At 39.7% G+C, this 18,971-nt stretch overlaps 1 long non-coding RNA gene across 1 annotated transcript in view; it reads right to left on the bottom strand.

Annotated features, from left to right (window-relative positions):
- Window positions 1-18,971, bottom strand: part of LOC136005503 (uncharacterized) — a 64,218-nt gene that overhangs the window by 7,892 nt on the left and 37,355 nt on the right. Inside the window, exon 5 of the long non-coding RNA XR_010608792.1 lies at window positions 12,665-12,750. This is a non-coding gene — a long non-coding RNA (uncharacterized LOC136005503). The remainder of the gene's footprint in view (window positions 1-12,664; window positions 12,751-18,971) is intronic.

Genomic DNA, 18,971 nt, shown 5'->3' with positions numbered 1-18,971 from the left:
GGGCAGCATCTCTCCATAGGAGCACCTTCCCTGTTTCACACACACAATCTGGAACAGCCACGTTTCAAAGCATTCAGTTGTTAATGGCAATAGATGCCCTGCGCAAATAATTTGCAGAACCAGGGCGACAGCCAATATTTTTCCAGTCTTGCTGTAACCTTAACTGCAACACACAATGTTGGCCTGGTCCCAGGAACTGTCAGTGGGAAGCACATACAGCAACAGGCCACCCACTTACTGTTTTCTTAGAGAAAGTTTGCCAGGAGTGATATGTAGCTTGCACCACCTTCCTGAAACATTTCCACACTCCCTGAGCCTGCGCAGGTCTGCCCACCAACATCTCTGGTTTCAAACTGTCTTGCTCCACCTCCTGCTCCTTTCACGCAGCCCAGTCTTCTCTTCTGATTGCTTCCTTTTTCTTCATCACCTTTTCCTGGCTTCCTGCTTTTTTTTTTTTGTGTTGTTCCTAATGCATGGGACAACCTCTGATTAATGGTCAGCAAAGAGCCTCCTCCCCCGATCAGACCACACCCAAGCATTCTCTGTTTCTCTTATTCAGCACTATCCTAACTCGTGCCTTCCACCTTTCCAAAGAGAAGGCTCTGCCTTGCATGACATCAAAAAGCACCATTTGTTTCTTCAGAGCTACATAACACTTAGTAAGTGGGGTACCAGAGCTGCTTATGTGTGCAGTCAGTGGGACAGTTTAGGTATGAAATTAGCCACTATCATCTATAAACAAAGAAGGATAAGTACAGCATCATCTGAGAGCTGTACTGTGCTTTAAGATTACTTATATACCTTTTAATGTCTATTGATAAATATCACCACATAGAATCATAGAACCACAGAACAGTTAGGGTTGGAAAGGACCTTAAGATCATCTAGTTCCAACCCCCCTGCTGTGGGCAGGGACACCTCGCACCAAACCATCCCACCCAAGGTTTCGTCCAACCTGGCCTTGAACACTGCCAGGGATGGAGCATTCACAACTTCCCTGGGCAACCGATTCCAATGCCTCACCACCCTAACAGGAAAGAATTTCCTCCTTATAGCCAATCTAAACATCAACCTTTTTTTTTTTTTTGTTGAGAACTAGTACCATGATACCGTTTTCATTTCTCCAGTTCTTCTAGGAGTCACTAGGAAGTGGAAACATCCCCATAGATGCTTTGCTAAGGAATAATGCGCTTGCAAATGAGTCACTGTTATGGTCCACTGCTGTATGTTTTTTTCTGCCACCCTTCTTTTCATTTTAATTTATAGGTAGGTTACCACGATAGCCAGGTTTGGCACAAGATTCCGTATATCAACTACAGTCTTTTGTAAAATCCATTTCCAGCAATCACTGTCATCGTTAAGGCAACATCTAAAATAAACTGAGAACTGAAGGAAAGTTTCTTTTAGTAACTGATCACAAACACTGTATCATATTTTTCCTCTTAGACTGCTTTAGGTATATTTGACCTTTGGGGACAAAGTTTAACTTTTGTTCTTTGAGAAAAGGTAAGCTAATATGGAAAACAATTGGGTGACTTCTTACTGTCAAATTTAGTTTTCTGAAGACCAGCAATAGTCCTAGAATTACAGTGTTTCTGTATTAAAATCTAATTCTGAAATTCTGACAAAGCACACATTTAACATAGGTCAGCAGTATATTGACAGGACGTTAATTTTAAATTGTGTCAGCATTTCCTGTCTTGAGTGTTAATGTCAATTAGCACCTTGCTGCATAACCTCCAAGTCCTCCCTTATTACCGGAAAGTAGCAAAGCGCACAGCAAAAGCACTTCTATTCAAAACACCACTCACTATCAGCCAAACAAAGAGCTGTCATAACAAAACCAGAGAGGTGAAAGTGCCTAAGCTGCTATGGATTTGAGGTTAGAAGCCTTAGTCTTTTTCCTTATTCCTGATATTAAAAGTGTAAGTGTGTGAATTTGGAGTGAAAGGCTAATTACTTTGAGGCTCTTTGAAAAGTGTGTTACCATTCAGAATTTCTAAGCCTGACATAAAGCCCTTGGCTTTAGATTGCACAGTGTGTACAGCTCGCTGTAGGTCACCTGTTAGTATCCTTAACACACCCTGAAATGTGCAGTCTTATTCTGGGAAAAGGGAACATTTCTGCACACCTGTTTTTTGTTCAGCCTTTCACCCATGCTGTGGAAAGCACATGTTCCAGTCTGCAGCATCTCAGTGAGACCTCATTCCCAGCTGCCCAGTGAATAAGCCTGGTGACTTTGTACATGTTTTCCTAAACCACTGTGTAAGGACTTCTTTACAAACTTCACAGAATTTGCACCCTACTCCATTATTTGACAGCAGTTAACAATACATGGGTTTATATGAAGATCTAGATGGATACACATCTAGTAGGTAAATGCTTTCTTGCACTTACCTACTCCGTTAAATTCAGCAGTGCAGACACCCAGGGTGAAAAAGGTGACTGAAGTCAAGCAAAAGTGCTGCTATGATATCACTGCCTTCACTGCCTGTCTTTCTCAGAATGACAGTACAAGTCTCAAATGATTTATCTTAAATTCTGAAGGAAGCTAGCTGGTATTGTAGCCTTCTGTGAAAAATAGATTTTAATGGAAAACAGAACATATTACAGTCTTTCCTATCAGCCTTAATCCCAGTCTAGGAAAAAGAAATTAAGACAAGGATTTTCATCAACGGTTCAATGTAAAGCCTACTGCTGGATGTCTGGAAGCTCCTGCTGAAGTCTGTGGATCTTCACATTTTGAATAATGGTTGCTTACTTTTAAATAAGACCTTGGTCACTTTTGTAATTTTTTGCTATAACTGGCTGGTCCTTCCAAAGAAATCTTTGGAAAGTACATTACAAATCAAAAGCTCCATGGGTACAGCATTAACAATTGTAGAATCATAGAACAGTTAGGGCTGGAAAGAACCTTAAGATCATCTAGTTCCAACCCCCCTGAGGGTTGGAAAGAACCTTAAGATCATCTAGTTTCAACCCCCCTGCCAGGGGCAGGGACACCTCACACTAAACCATGTCACCCAAGGTTCTGTCCAACCTAGCCTTGAACACTGCCAGGAGTGGAGCATTTATAACTTACCTGGGCAACCCATTCCCATGTTCATTTTCTCATTGACCAACACCCCCGGGTCTTTCTCCACAAGGCTGCTCTGAATCTCTTCTCTGCCCAACCTATAGCTGTGCCCGGGATTGCTTTGACTTAGGTATAGGACCTCGCACTTGGCATGGTTAAACTTCCTAAGGTTGGCATCAGCCCACCTCACAAGTGTGTCAAGGTCCCTCTGGATGGCATCCCTTCCCTCCACCGTATCAACCGAACCACACAGCTTGGTGTCATTGGCAAACCTGCTTCCACTCTAAGCTACATGCTCTTACACCAAAAGGTTATAATTATGTATTGAATTATATGTCTTTTCCTGTGGATACCGTTGTCACCTGCTCCATCCCTGGTGACCACAGTCAGCAGTGGTACTGAATGGCAATCCTACCATAGCTTACTCTTGCCACTCAGGCAGTGTGTGTGGAAATCAGTCATTCAAAGTATAAAAGCATTTCATACTCGCCCAACAAGCACCTTGTCACTTTGGTTCCTACCTTTGTTTCTCCTGAGCATGGACTCAAGGTGTGCCCAGGCATCACACAGTAAATCTCATGCTCTCGAGATCTGGTGTAGAGATGACACAGGCATTATGCGCAGACATTGCACTAGGTGCCTATTCGCTGCCAAATTCTAAACAAATTGGCCAAACAAATTAATACCACACACCCTAAATTGGCTGAACAAATTAACGCAACACGCCCTCTGCACAAGGGTGTCTTTGAAGGCCAAAGACCATGCATGTTACAGCGAGATGCATTCTACTGAATAGAGTGTTTCAAACAAATCTGTTTTGAGAGAAGAGAAACAGTGTATTATAGTTTCAAGTTAAAGCAGGGCTTTCACCCAAGAGCTTTTCAGACACCAACACTGTGTGTTGACATTTAATTACTAAACTTTTAAAACAAATAATTTGTATGAGCAAATACTCCTCAATCATTTCATAATAACACAACTAGTGTTTCTTGGCAGTTAGAACAAAACCAGAAGCATGTTGAAATCGCACACACAATGCCTTGTTCTGACATGGGAAGAGGTGCCAGATAGAGCAGTGTGAACCCTCCAGGCTGTGAGAGCTGTTGGGATTCAGGAACTGCGCGCTACAGTTTTGTTCCCAAGGGCTGGCAGCAAATCAGCCCCAGCAGGTTCACTTGGAGGTTGGAGTTTACTGAATTCATTCTCCAAACAACTCTCCCTCCTTCTGTTAAAGGTCTTTTCTTCCACCAAGCCCCAAATCTCCCAGCAGAGGATTAAGGGAGTGTGCATTCTTGAGGCTTGTTGGGCAATATGGGTAGCTGGAAAGGCAGGAGCCTGGCAAAGGAGCAGCATGTATATGCTTTTTGTTGCTGTGTGAGTGTTGTGTACCTAAATCAATGGAGCACTTCCTTCCACCTAACTTTCAGTGTGATCTATTGCAACATTTTGTGCATCTCTGCGACCAAGCAGCTAAGCTCAAAACCAGTTCGAGCCAACTTGCAAAACCCACATCTCCGGTTTCCTACTTCCTCTGTTAGAAGGTGCAGCAGAAAATACTGGAACACTGGTCTTCTATAAGTCCTTCTTTACCTCGTGTCATCTATTACATCCTCATTTTCTCATCAAGCTCTTCAGGACAATGTCTAAGACTTGTCAAGAGATTTTCCAAAAAGAAGTAGTATCTCTTTTCTAAAGCATGATCCATATTCTGAGAACATCTGTTTACCTATGCAATCCCCACTGTATCTGTGACTTTCACGAAGAATGATGTTAGAAAGATATTAAAAGAGACAAATCACTTTCTAGTGAGACTTATAATAGCCTCAATAAAATAGCTTTGCAAGTAGGAATCACAGCCTTGACTTGCCGTGTTTCTGTAGATCCAGCCCTCATTAACATGTTACTGTACAGCAGCTGCTAGCTAGAAGAACTCTATTTCCACCACGCAAGTGGTCAAGGGTTTTAAAGAGTCTGGAGTTTAGAAATTAAGTATGAAATAACTTGTTCTGAATCATGACACTGGGAGCAAATAGGCTGTGCCTTACCAGTTCCCCTTTCTTCCTTGTACTTCTGGCTGCCTACTCCAAGTCCTCCCTTTACTCATTGTTATACTCTGATCACTTTACAACTTTTTCTGTCATGCACACTAATCACACCATTTCCCAGGCATCTTCTCTCCTGTGCATAGCTATGGGCACGTCCCCTCTCCATCACGACAGTGTATCCTTCCCTCCTGTTTCTCCAGATCTATTCTACCTCTCTTAAGTAGATGATTTAGGGTGAAAACTCACAAGAGAAAATCCAGCTATATAACCAGTTGCCAGAAAAGCACACTGGTTTCAGTGTTACAGGACCAGGTCTGAGTTTGTTGTGCAAGCTTTCTTTATGAAGGTTAAACTGGAGAATGTTTTTTTGTGGAAAATTCACCCAAAATCCCTTCTTGGATATTAATGCTTTAATAATAGTCAAAGTTTGTTGCAATAGTGGTCTCGGGCTCACTGTTGCCTTCAGTTAGTGGACTGAAGCATTCTTCTGAAATGCTAAGATTGTCCCAGCATACTGCCTTCCTCTCTTAATTAGGCGCCACCTATTGTGTTCCATTTTTCTCTCTGAAAATTGCACTGCAACCTTGCTATCAGCTCAGTATCTTACCATTAGTCAGAAGGGCAAATGTGTGGTGTCCTTGACATGTCAGCTAAAACGTCTGGCCCCCTTTCTCTCTAGGGAGCAAGCCTATAAGCTCTGTAATGCATTTAACCTCTATCACCTCAGGGAGTAAGAGTCTCCACAAGCAGTTTGCTGCCGCCCCACCCCTGAGCTAACTCATTTACCTTATTTTTTCCTTACAATGTTGAATAAATTATACTCCACCCTTTAGAAATTATTATGGTTAATATATGACTTGCTAAAGAGATGTTTATAATTCACATAACTCTATGTTATAGCTTTAATCTCATAACATAGAACATTAATAAATGTGGAAGGCTCTCTGAATTAATAGCCTGACTTGTATTGACATATTTAGGCATGCTTGTATTTGTATACTTCTCTTAGCATATTACAACATATAGGCCAGATTCTGATCTCCACGTAAATGGAGAATAAAAATAAAAGGGGTATGTGTGTGTGTGTGTGTGTGTGTGTGTGTGTGTGTGAAAAGAGAATTAATATTGTAGGCCATAAAAAAAAAATTTTTTTTAAATTACTGATTTCTATTGCAAAACACGAACAGCTGGCTTCCACAATGCTTCTACAAGCAAGAATTTGATCAGAGTTTCTGTTCAGTTTTCATTTGAACAGGCAGATCTTTAAAGACAATTGTATTCTTTCTGCAGTCCTCAAAGGTTTATTACATTTGATAAAGGGTGGTTCTTGATAATTGGTTCAGTAATGAATCCAGCTGCTCAAATGTGAATGTTTAAAGTAAGACCAATTGTTCAGGCAAAGCAGAGGATGTGCAAGAGCCAGTGCCAGGCAAACACTTGGAAATTCCTTGTAACATTCATTCCCATTTCTACACTTATTAACTTTTCAGCTTTTTTTTTTTTTTTTTTTTTTTTTTGTGTGTGTGTGTGTGTGTATGTGTGTGTCTGTTTACTTTACCAAATATTCAAAGAGCAGACCAGGAATGTTCACCCTAGTATGAAAAACGATGAGGACTCATAGAAAACACATTCCAAGTTTGCAAACCCAAGAACTCACACTAGAAAATGTTATTACTCTTGACAGGGAATTTCTACATATAAACCAAAAAATATGAAGCATCATGAGACTTTCCTTAATTGAGTTATGCCTGAGAGAAATGACAGTTGTTGCCATTTGGAAACCACAAGTTTGAAAGTGAATGTATTTAAAAACAAAACAAAACACAAGATTAAAAAGCCAGCCCAATAATCTCAAAATTCCCTGAATTATTCACAGCATCAAATAATTTTCATAAATACAATAAAGAATGCAGAAGCCTGTGAGTCTGAACAATGGCAGCCACAGTCCTACCACAATTCGGGACACATCTCCTTTATTAAATCCAACTCTGGAGTCCCAACTGCATGTTGGTGGTAGTGCCCATGTGCATGCACCCCTTTGTAGCATTAAACCCACATTTCAAATGTTTGGTGACAAGTAGACCAACTTATTACTGTACAGCACTTCACACATTTCTCAGAAGCATCACCAGCTGGGGAAATAACTGGCCATGGTAAGAAACAGACAGAAATAGTTCCAGATCTACCTATGTAAAGATCGAATTTTTATTGATGGGGTAAGTAATATTTCATGATTTTCACTGCATCTTTTTGGATTTTGCTAGTTTCATTTTGTTCAAGAATTGCAATCCCTGTAGCCAAGTAAGCTTACATGAGATCTCAATTAACATTTTAAAAAAGGAGGTTTCTGTTAGGGCTCATGAGAGTGGAGAAAAGCCTGAAACTTGAAAGCTCCACGGTCAGAAGGCACACAAAAAAGAATCCCAATTTTGATTTTTGAGAAATTTATAACCAAATTCTTCATTTTTGTGTGCATGCATGTTGAAAGGGGTCCTGGTTATGACTTTTGCTTGCGGACATTAGCAATACTAATGTAAATTTTTAACTAAACTCTGTGCTATTTATTAATTAATCAGCTCCACCCAATTTACCCAACATCGTATATTAACTGTAGGCTGACTTGGAAATATCAGTAAATGAATAAACCGCATTTGAAAGGAAAAAGAGGTGACATGCTCTGAAGACATTATTGACAGTCCTAGGATAAGGATCTTCATCAGATCCTACTTTAAAGCATTTGGCCTCAGGAGGGAGGGTTTAGTAGTTGAAACTCACCCTATTCTATCAGATAGATTAGTCCAGAGCACAGGATATTTTTAAAGCCACTGTCAGACTATATTAGTTATAAACTGCTACTGGGAAATGTCCACACATATCTGAAAGCAACAGTGCTCATACTGATAACCAGTTATGGAGATCTTCTTGCTACATTCTCTCACCGCACATTTGCTATCTTACTGCAGACCACAGTCTCACTGGGGTAATGGATCTATTTTTCCAAATGCAAACTACAAAGGTGAGGATGCAAGTGTGCTTCAGCAAAAGGGAGGCTTTGTAAATATACAGACAAGGCTGGGCATCTTCCACAAGAACAAAGGGATGAACTAGAGATTTGGAAATACTGGTTAAAAAACAACAGTGTAAAAAGTGAATAGTTTTAGAGACTAGTGACAATACTAACTTTGCAATGAAGTGTGAATATCTTAGCTGGCAGTGACAGTGCATGACCTCGGCATATTTGTCACAGGATGGCAAGCAAGCTTGATGTAGCCATAAAGAAGTGAAACACAGTCCTAGAATACAAGGCAAGGCATGTCAGCCCCAGGAAGATGAGTCAATTTGCTGTACCACACAGGCCTGGAGAATTGGGTTTGGATCCCCTCAAGTAAGGTATCAGAATAAAAGCAAATTCAAACTGAAATAGGCACAGGAAAAGTAAAACATGAAGTTCATGGTCATGAAGAGAGCATTCTAGGGCAGAAAGCTAAAAACATACAGTTTGCTCAACTAGAAAAAGAAGGCTCTTGTCCAAAATTGTGAATATATATAGTAAATACTTCCAGAATGCTGCATGCAAACACCCAGAGTATAGAGCAATTATCCTTCTCTGTGAAGAGAAAAAGGGCAGTAAGTGATCTGGGGTTGGGAAAGCTGAGAATGACAATTTCCCAGAAGACACAAGAGGAATAGTGCAGACCATATAATCCCAGGACCTTATGTAAAAAAAGGATGGTACAATGTGGATATTCAACATTGGATGAAGCAGGTTGCTTCCAAATTCGTGTAGTCCTTTCCAGCCAAGAAAGTCTGGTTCACTAGGACAGGTGGAAACAGGGCTTGTAGGCCTGGTTTAGAAAGGAAGGTCAGGGCAAGGAAGACAACCAGTGAACTGAAGCTTTTTCTTTCTCCAGAGCTCGTGGGTACAGTCTTGTAACTCCAAAAACAAGATCACCATGACATTCAGTAATAATATCCTGTTAGAGTGTCAGAGCTAAGGCTCTGACATCTTGAGGTTTTAATGTCCCTACTGAGGTAATACAAATATTCTGACTATCCACTTTCATTTAAAAATAAAATAAAAGGGCCCTCTCAAATGCTGAAATGGCCAGTAAGTGAACCCTGTGTTCCCAACTTACTTTTCCCAACTACTATGACGCATAAGAAGGCAAAGTGCTATCAAGCTAGTTTACAACACTTGAAAAATAGTGATTTTCTCCTTAATAAGGAAATATCTAGTAATTGGTCATAAGGCAAATGACATTAACAAGCAGGCCATTTAGCTGTAAATGAATGGATCATAACCCAGAGGGTTTTATCTGCATCAGCCTTTGCTCCTTAAGAGATTTTCATTTCAGGAGTGAATCAGTGCTAAAATAATATATTAAGGATGAAAGAACGCATTAGGAGTAAATTTGGAAGCCATTCAACTGCTGGAATGAAGAACCTTTGTACACTTTATGCACAGCTTTGGGAAGTCTCAGGACATCCCAGTTCAACTTCCCTGGTATGCCTTGGAACATTCCTTGGACTTCGTGGACAAAAAGAGGGCTGACTTTCAGAAGATGAAATCCCTGCAGTCAAGACTGAGAATAGAAAATGGCAATTCTGTAGGCTAAAAGCAATACAGAAGATGAGTACTGAGGAAACAAGAGGTCTCCATGTGGAATTACTTAGGTAGTGATGGCCAGCATCCAGTGGAAACAAAGATCCAATAAAACATTATTTTGAAAACAAAATATATTAAAAAAAAAACACTACTAAAATTAATCATGTTTCAGCAGTTAACGTTCAGTTTTGAGCAAATATAATCTCAAACAGTAAAAAAACGTGTCTAGCACATCAATGGGGTTTCCATCAGCGGAACTCTGCTGTTAACTGCCTCTGAAGGATTTGGACCATCCAGTATATTTAAACAAGATTGGGATTAATTAGAACGCGTGTACTCAAAGAAAGCATTTCTCAGGTAGTGGTTCTGATTCAGATTTCATCTCCTGAAATCCCTGGGCTCCATTTACATTGACTTATTTGTCTACCAGATGAATAGATAATTTAGGCTTAAATAATAATATATTAAACAAATAAGAAAGAAACCTAAACTCCAAACCCTTTAAGATCACTTAGTTCTTTCAGAGTTTCAGCTTTACTTTTTCTAGCAAGTGCCCATGAAAAGTAGAGGGAAACATAGTATTTCTGGTATTTCTGTGTGGTATGCTAGTCATCTAAACTCTTCCCTGCCACCTCTGTTCAGCCTGCAGAGTATAAGCCACAACTGTTTAATTGTCATGTGTTCTGCCAAAGGTGCAGTCAAGGGTGTTTATAAGGAAACGGAGACGGTAAGCCAAATTTCATTTGCAGATCAGACACGCCTGCTAGCAAACAAAGCCAAGGTTTTAGGTGCAGATGAGATCAGTAGTTCTGTCCTCCAGGGAAGGCGGCTGCACCTCAAAAATTAATGAGTAATTTTTCAAATTGATGTTGTGAGGTAAACTAGTTATTTTCACAATTAAGTGCTTTACCAAGCATTTAGGAAACCGTAGTTTCTCATTGGACAACCAGTTCTGAGGTCCAACTGGAGAAGATACAATGCAAACCCAAGGTTATATCAAATCTACTTAACCACACTGCATGAATACCATTGGGAAGGACATCTCATTGCAGGGCAGGGAGAGCACATTTCATATCATAAATGCACTGGAATCCAAGCTGAGTAGTTTTTCTAGCTATAGTAAATAATTTTGCTTGCTTATTATAAAGCCAACCTTTAAATTATAAACCTTGCAAATAATTATTAGTTATTTTCCTTCAGAGTCCTGCACAGGCTTGTAATAGTAATGAATACTTCCCTGTGGTACCAATGGGTAAATGATGAGGCAACACATGAGCTTGGCCTTGATATTAACCACAGGGTCAGCAAAGACATGCTAGCCCTCTTCTCCATACTAGCCCACCTCCAAGACAGTCTCTTCTTTCCCTTCCCTCTTTGATGGGACCATCCCTGACGAATTCCCTAAGCAAAAGTCCTCCAGAGTCCCCTCTGCCAGGCTAGCTACGATTTTTCTTGCAATGTGTTGAACCTGCCAGCACAAAGGTCAGGAAAATGCAACACCTCTTTTTGGTAATAGAGGTGGTATACACAGGCTGAAGAAACTGAACTCACAACATGCTGTTGGAGTTTAGGTGAGGTTTTATTCCTTTCCCAGCCTTACTCTGTACCACCAGATAATCAGTGCTTGCATACGGGCTGATCCTGTAATCCTAATGTGAAGTTCCCTTTAAGGCCAGAAGTAACTGCCTGCAAAAGAGCTGCACTTTTGCCTACAGGTAGACATTATTAACCAGTTCCTATCAGTTTTGACAAACTTTACCACAAACCAGCAGCTTAAAGCAATTAACCTCTTGCATCTACTATGAGGAGGTTTATACATTCTGTCCCACAACATTCTTGTTACACATATCCAAAACAGACATACAGAATGTCCTGCTGCATTTCTGGCAATCAGAAGTGGAACAGCATGTCTGTGCTGGAAATCAGCTCAAGTAAGTCTACTTCTCCAACAGAGTAAATACTAGCTTTGTTGTTGCTGCTTCGTGTGCTGTATATAGCAGGAAAGCTTTTGTTGTGTTTTGTTTGGCTTTTCGTTTTTTGTTCAACTATATAGCAAAGAAAACACAAAGTTTAAACTGGCCTGATTTGGAGTAGACTCAAAGTTTCATGTTTAAAAAAACCTCAAACATATAGAAAACAAATACAGCCCTGGCAAACAGAAATGAAAGGCCAGCTATCCCTGTTATGCTGAAGACATCCACTTTTATTACATTACATATGATACAAGTCCTAGCTGTCAAAATCCTCAGGAGCACCTAAACAGATAATAAACAATCAGTGAAAGACTTATGGCTACATGTTTTTCATAGTATTGGAAATCACCTGGGAACCATATTTTAATGGAAAATACAGCTTGATGGAGACAAGCTTCATAGATTTATGAAGAAACTGCAGCACAAATCAAGTGGAGGTTTTAGCTTTCCAAAATTGATATGGAGGTGCTAGAAAATACCACCAAAAAAAAAAAAAGGGGGGGGGGGGAAGGAAAGGACAAAGAAGGACAAGCAAACAGGAAAGAAAGAAGTACGCTTGTAATGATTTATGCTGTAGAGAAGCAATATGACTACTTGTGATCCTGTTACCCTTACTGCTCTTTGTGATTGTTATTCTTCCCCTAAGAAAGGTGGTCATGTTACATACTGACAGAAAGTTACACCTCTTCTATGTGATTTGTCCACTTAAAACAACATTTATCATGTTGCCAGTTTATAAATCATTTAGGCCAACTAGATTAAGGCTATAGGAAGACAGCACCCCTAACTGATTCTCATGCCAGATAATTCACAGACCTGCTTTTGTTTACACTAAACCTTATCAGCCAAAATAGTAGAGTCCAGTGCCAGCTGAACTCCAGTTCTTTCATCTGAGTGAGAACACAGGATGAGGTGCAGTTTTAACACATTAAGAGACAGGCTTCTTTTTTAAACAGAAACGTACCTACATCAGTCCACATCACGCCAGTGTCCTGAAAGCCTTCAGTAGCATGGACAGCTCTTCCTCTGTACTTTAGAGGAGCAAAGCTTCTGCACAGAAATAGGAGACAAGCCGAAGAGGTTCAAGGTTAGCTCACATATTTTATCTATTTTGTATCTGAGGATGTGGAAAATGACCATTTTTAACCTATGAAAATATGTTGCTCGCTTGTTGAATATACACAAACACAAAGCCCAGTGTGCCCTTTGCTCTGTGTTCAGCATCAACCCCAGTGAACTGAAATTGTCAAACTTGAAATTGGCTTTTTGCCCAATTAAAACTCTTCAGATATTAAGAGGCTGAAATACCAGCTGGGATACATGATACAGCCCGCACCCCTGTATAAAGTTACTGGTACACAGCAGGTGCCAGGCACCAATTCACACAATGCTACACAAACGTACATTCAATGAGACAGCTCATGCACAGAACACAGCCCACAACAAAAAGACAGGATTTTAATTTAACTTTGAGTAAAGCCCCCAAGCCCATACTTCTTATAGTGCTAGAAGATTAAAAAAAAAAAAAAAAAGGCTAAGCATTAAAAAAGAACGAGCTCTGAATCCAGAGGATTTCAAACTAATTGAGAAGCAATTAATAACCTTAAGTCTGATGATCTTTACGTATAAGACATAGCACAAGGGAAGAGGAACTACAGGGAAAACCTTGGTCATTTCATTGTCTTTGCCTCAGAGGTGGTTGTTTCAAATCCACAAGGAAAGCTATATTGGTCTGTGTAAAACACCAAGCAGACAAAGCTTTTCCACAGAGCCTTGTAATCTGAAGCTCTTTGATGCTTTGTGATTGTTGTTTTTAAAACAGCAAACCTTTAGAAAGTGAATTATTCTTAATCCAAACTATAAATAACAAATTATAGGAAGAATATTACCCTATTCACCTTAGAAGATACAGGATGCAGACTTAGCACACCAGGCTTAGGTATTCTCCACACAGTACCACAGATCTTGCTTCTGGTTTTAATTATAGGCACATGGACCAAGGGATCAGATTACGACTTAGAGTGGGTCTTTTAGTGATGCTCATGCATAGCTGCTTTTTACAGGTCCTTCTGGAATAAAAAGTAAGCTATGTCTTGTCACAGTTACCGTCACAACCAGGGCTTGTGCTATTTTCAGTCATCACCATTGCTCCTCTTCCTGCACCTGATTGATTTTATTCCTCTGTTGGTTTGCTGTCTTTCCTCCCTTTGGCCTCTTGCAGAATCTTCTATATCCCAGGTGTGGAATTCAGTCCTACGCTCTTCTTGACAACACATTGTATAATGCCCAGCATTTAATATTAACCCTCACTTTGCCAAGGAGTTTTTCAAAGGTATGGTGATTGCTTCCTGAGGAGATGGCTATACAAAGATACTTGTCTACTTCTGACAGACTGTCTTGGAGAGAGACGAATATTTAACACTCAGCAAGGTTAAAAAGAAGCTGGAAATACGCAACTGATTTTTCAGAAACAGCTACTGATCTGGAAACATCAGCTCATGTTCTGGTCTGCTTTTTCAGAAGCAGTCGGTATAATGCCTTGGCTTTATCTCTTAACTATTAAAGAACATTGAATATTGACATGCTTATTGGGATACTTACAGTTTAGGTTTACCTTAAATGAAGGCTCTTTGTAAAACTGAACAGAACAGTTACAAATGAGGCAAGATAACTCACTTCTCTGCAGAATGATTGAAAGGAACCCAAGCAGCTAAATACAAATGCTTCCCTTTAGCAAGAGTAACTCTTCGGAGAGTGGTAGTCTGAGATCTGTAACACCCTAAAAGCTCAACAAATGCCTGACTGGATCACCATAGAGGAAGAAGTGGCCAGTCTTTAAAAAAACAAACAAACAAGAAAAAAGAAACAAGAAACCTAAAAATATTGACAAAAACAAAAAAAAAAAAACAAACAAAAACATGTATAAAGTGTCTGATGCTTTAGCATTTTCTTTAGCTTCTGTTAAATCAAAGGCAAAATGGATTTTGGGGTGGCTGGTCTCTGGTGGCTGGTCTCTGGAGTACTGCTGATGACAGACTCTTGAAGAAAACATCTGTCAGAATGAACGCAAGCAGTCACGCCAGGACCTGATCCAACATGAATGGAAATCCATTTCCAGGGGTGAATGTACACCTGATGCCTGAAACGGGATACTGAGACAAGGGTAGAGGCAGAAGTACAGCTCCTCTCTAATCATGACTCCTCTCTAACCCTGAGCGCTCACAAGCCAGGCTACATCAGCTACCAGAGGGGGTGCCCTTTGGTGGTAGGTAGATAATAAAGTGGAATAATCTGCACAAATTTGAAAATCTGGCTACACCTTTGAAGCACACAATAGGAGTTTGAGAAGTTTTAAAAATATAAATGAGAGAGTAAAGAGAACAATAGAACTATTAGAAGAAGAACAAAATGGAGTAACTTTTTTTGGGGGGGAGAAATAACTGGATTTCTTTTCACAAAGGAATCATATAATAAATTATTTAAATAGATGCACTACGCAGAATGTTTAACATTAGTCTAAATTCAGTATAACTCCACTGGCTTCATTTACAGTCCTCTGTACTTACACCAGCTGCAAACATAAGTGAACCCAGGAGTTTAGCAGCTCAAATTCATTTCAAAGAAATGCCGATATGAGCCAACTGCCAAATGCTTAGTCTGCAGATCTAAGTTCCCCTAGCCTCTTGCCTCTCCATTATATTCTTACTGATCTTTTTTCTTTTGCATAGGAGATACTTCTGAATACCGAATCCTGATAAATTACAAAATCTGCATCTTCTAATACTCAGTCCTAGGCTTGGCCCTGGATTGAAGGAAACTTGCTAGGACAACTGATATTAGAACAAAAATAAATGATCAACACAAAAGACAACAGTAAGTGACAGGGGGAGGCACCACTCAGGGACTGACGCTGTTCCCCTGAAGCCAAGTGTGAGTCTGTCCATCCTGCACCCATCTCTGCAGGCAGCCTGGGCCCGCAGTTTGTGGCTGGAAGCGGAGAGAGATTACTTCTCACAGCAAATCTAAAAAACAGGGGTTTGTTCTGCTCTGCTCCAAGCAGCTCGGTGCTGCAGGAAAATGGATGCTAAATTCAAGCGACTTCTAATCAGACCCACTGAGAAAAGAACTGTTCATCAGACATGCCAACAACAGCAACAGCGCTCAGAAAAACGAAATGGTCTTTCACATTCAAGAGTTTGTGTGAGGGAACACAACTTTTCACCAAGGATCTCTGCACTGGTAACTGAATCTTGAATTTGGATTTATCATGTAACAGGAAAAAAATCTTGTGAAACCTTTTCCACAGGCAAAAATTTCCCAAGAGAAGCAAGTAGAGCCCTATTAACGGAGGGGTTTTTTAAAATGCTCTAGAGATTATAGACTATAGGGAAAAATCCTGCTTGGGAATAGCCTTTATTAGGTGACCTCCCAGGTCTTTACTATTTCCAATTGCACTGCTTTTTAGAGCTTGGCAGTGAAATGCTGTACAAAGTAACACTAGTTTTTCTGCCCATAACGGAGCTAGAAAAAATCTTTTGCAACAGAATTAAACAGACCTCACAGAACAAGATTTTGCTTTGTTTAATCCAGTTTTTACCACAAAGTCACTGCTGCTTGGTTTAAGAATAGACAAGCCTTCTCAGGTGATGGGAGGAATGAAAAATGTGAACAGTTAAGAACTCCTGATCATTGAGGAGATATTTCGGCCACAGAGCTCAATTAACTGCTAGCGAAGAGACAGAGAATACCATTGGTTTTTGTCACTGTGTTTCAGCATAGCAAGACTCCAATCTTACATCTGGATCTGAATTTCAACAGCCACAGCTGGAAAGAGATTGACATGTAATTTGTCAGGATTCTTTTTGTAATTGGTTAATACTAATACCCACTGTAATCCTCAGACTGTTTTAATCAAACTCAAATTTCCCAGAACATGACATCAAACAGCTTAGAACTACTGCAACCACTGTTTCTCTGCCCAAAAAAAAATATCATCATATAATACGAATTCATAGCTGCATCCCACCCATATATGTCCACAGCAAACACATGAATTTTGGCTTAACACTTTCCGGATCAAAGTGTACCAGATCAGGTAGCATCTGTTATGGCAAAAAGACATGTAAGAAAACCCTCTCAACCTTACTTTACTGTGAGTAGGAGACCACTCATCTCCACAACACATGTAGGAATGGAGTAGAGTGAATCACTTTGATTACTCAGATAAAAATTCACCTGGGTCTTTAAGTCAGTGTTCACACCGAACACAGGTTCTGAATCTGGCCTGAAAATCTGCCAGATTGGAAACACCAGTGGCAGACCCTGTTGCATTCAAATCTGAAAGCAGGAAGACAGCAAAATTTAGATATCAATTCAAAGCTTTCCCTCAAATCTTGAGTTCTAGGTTTAAGCTTCTGGGTTGGAAGCATGTCCACTCCCAAAAGATCAGCATGAGATGAAAGCTAGTGCTTCCCTCTCTTTACCGTTGAAGACGATTAAGTATTTGTCACCTGGACATCATGCCTCTGGAACAATCTTTGTCAGTGGAAACTTTCACAAGCGTCATGTTAGCACGGCTTTCTGCTTACCATAAGATTTCTATTACCACTCATCAGCATATGGAGTAGCATCTCAGACTTCTGAAACACACAAACACAGGACAAAGGAAAGAACTGGAAGTTAAGCTAATATTCTGAAGAGAAGGTTTAAGAGATGATTCTTGTATGCCAAAACAGGCATAAAACAGGTCTTTTTCTAAAGTGGATAACAATCATTAACAATTGAATGTGGATAACAACTGAATGTAAATGGGCATTAAATGCTTTCCTGCAAGTCAAAACACTCCTTCCAACCTCTTCAATTTGACCTCCCCAGATGTCAAAGCGTTCTACATATTCTACATGTTTTAGGCCTCTTGGAGATCTGAGTGCTGACCATGGACCACTGATCAGTCAAAGGGCAGGAATAAGTCATGTAGAAGAGCGAAACCTCTTGCAATAATTAATTTGAATACAGATTAAATGTAAACCACAGTGAAGATTTCCAGTAAGGAAAAAAGCATCCAAAGAACTGATGAAATGCAAAAATCTTTCATAAATTAGCACTCTGCAAATACTCTTCAACCCACCAAAGCAGAAAAAGATACATAACTTGATCACCCCAAATTTGCCATTGCTCATTTTGAAGGGAAAGGTGTTGGTTCCTTATAAAGACTAATTATCACTAAAATCTGAAAATATGTGGAAACCAGATTTCTAGCCCAAATTCAACATTTACCTTAACTCACAAAACAAGTAACATGTTTACATCCTTCATTGAAAAACAATCTTTGAAAAGTACAGTGTAATTGATTTATATCTGATAAACCACCAGTGATAAGAGGTTCACAAAACATCTTGAATTCACTTTGTAGGCAACACAAACAACACATTCTGAATTAGACATCTCTTTTGGTCCAGCCTTTGCAAAACAGACTCCCTTTCAGAGCTTTGAAATGTTTCATACATAAAACTGTGTCATAAATGTCTCTAAAATATCCCCTTCACTGTTGTCTGTGTCTGATCCTCACAAAATCTCCTAAGATAAAAATCAGTTAGGATGTGAAATAGTTATATAGTTACGTGAATTTAAATATTCTTATTAGTTTCTTTTCAATGAGTATTCAGCTAGAATTAGTCTACCCAAGTTCACTATTTGTTATCCCTCAACCACAAATTACATGATCTTGAGCCAATTAAGAATCAATGCACAGGTTTATTTTTGCTTTGGATTGTACCCCTGTTACCCTTGTCATGCATTAATGGAGACAGAAAGAACCAAGATCACAAGGAGAACTAAAATGAGAATACTCTAAGGGAACAAGAAAGTCCTCTACCATTAATTTTACTCACAGTCTCTTAGTACAGTCATATTTTCTGAAGTTAGAGGCACACACATATAATCTGGGAAGTATTCTACATTTCTTTTTAAGGAAATAAAACTCTCAACACTGGCTGCATTAAGAAGAGTATTTTTTGGTTTCTACAATGCCATCAGCAGTGCTGAGTAGGGCTCTGAACACATACTTGGAGGTTGTGCAGTATGTAGTTCTGTCCTTGCAGAGCTAAAAAAGCTGTCATCACCATACCAAGTATGCCATGCATCCAGGTTTCACAAACTGAGCTAATCAGGTTTGTTTATTGCTCTACAGCAAAACCCATCACAAAGCTGGCTAATTACAGCCAGCTGTAATCCAGGATGTGAGCTTTCTTTTTATTTTTTCTTTATTTTTT

Source organism: Lathamus discolor, chromosome Z, assembly GCF_037157495.1.
Source record: "Lathamus discolor isolate bLatDis1 chromosome Z, bLatDis1.hap1, whole genome shotgun sequence".
NCBI lineage: Eukaryota > Metazoa > Chordata > Aves > Psittaciformes > Psittacidae > Lathamus > Lathamus discolor.
This window is presented reverse-complemented; position numbering and strand designations above follow the sequence as displayed.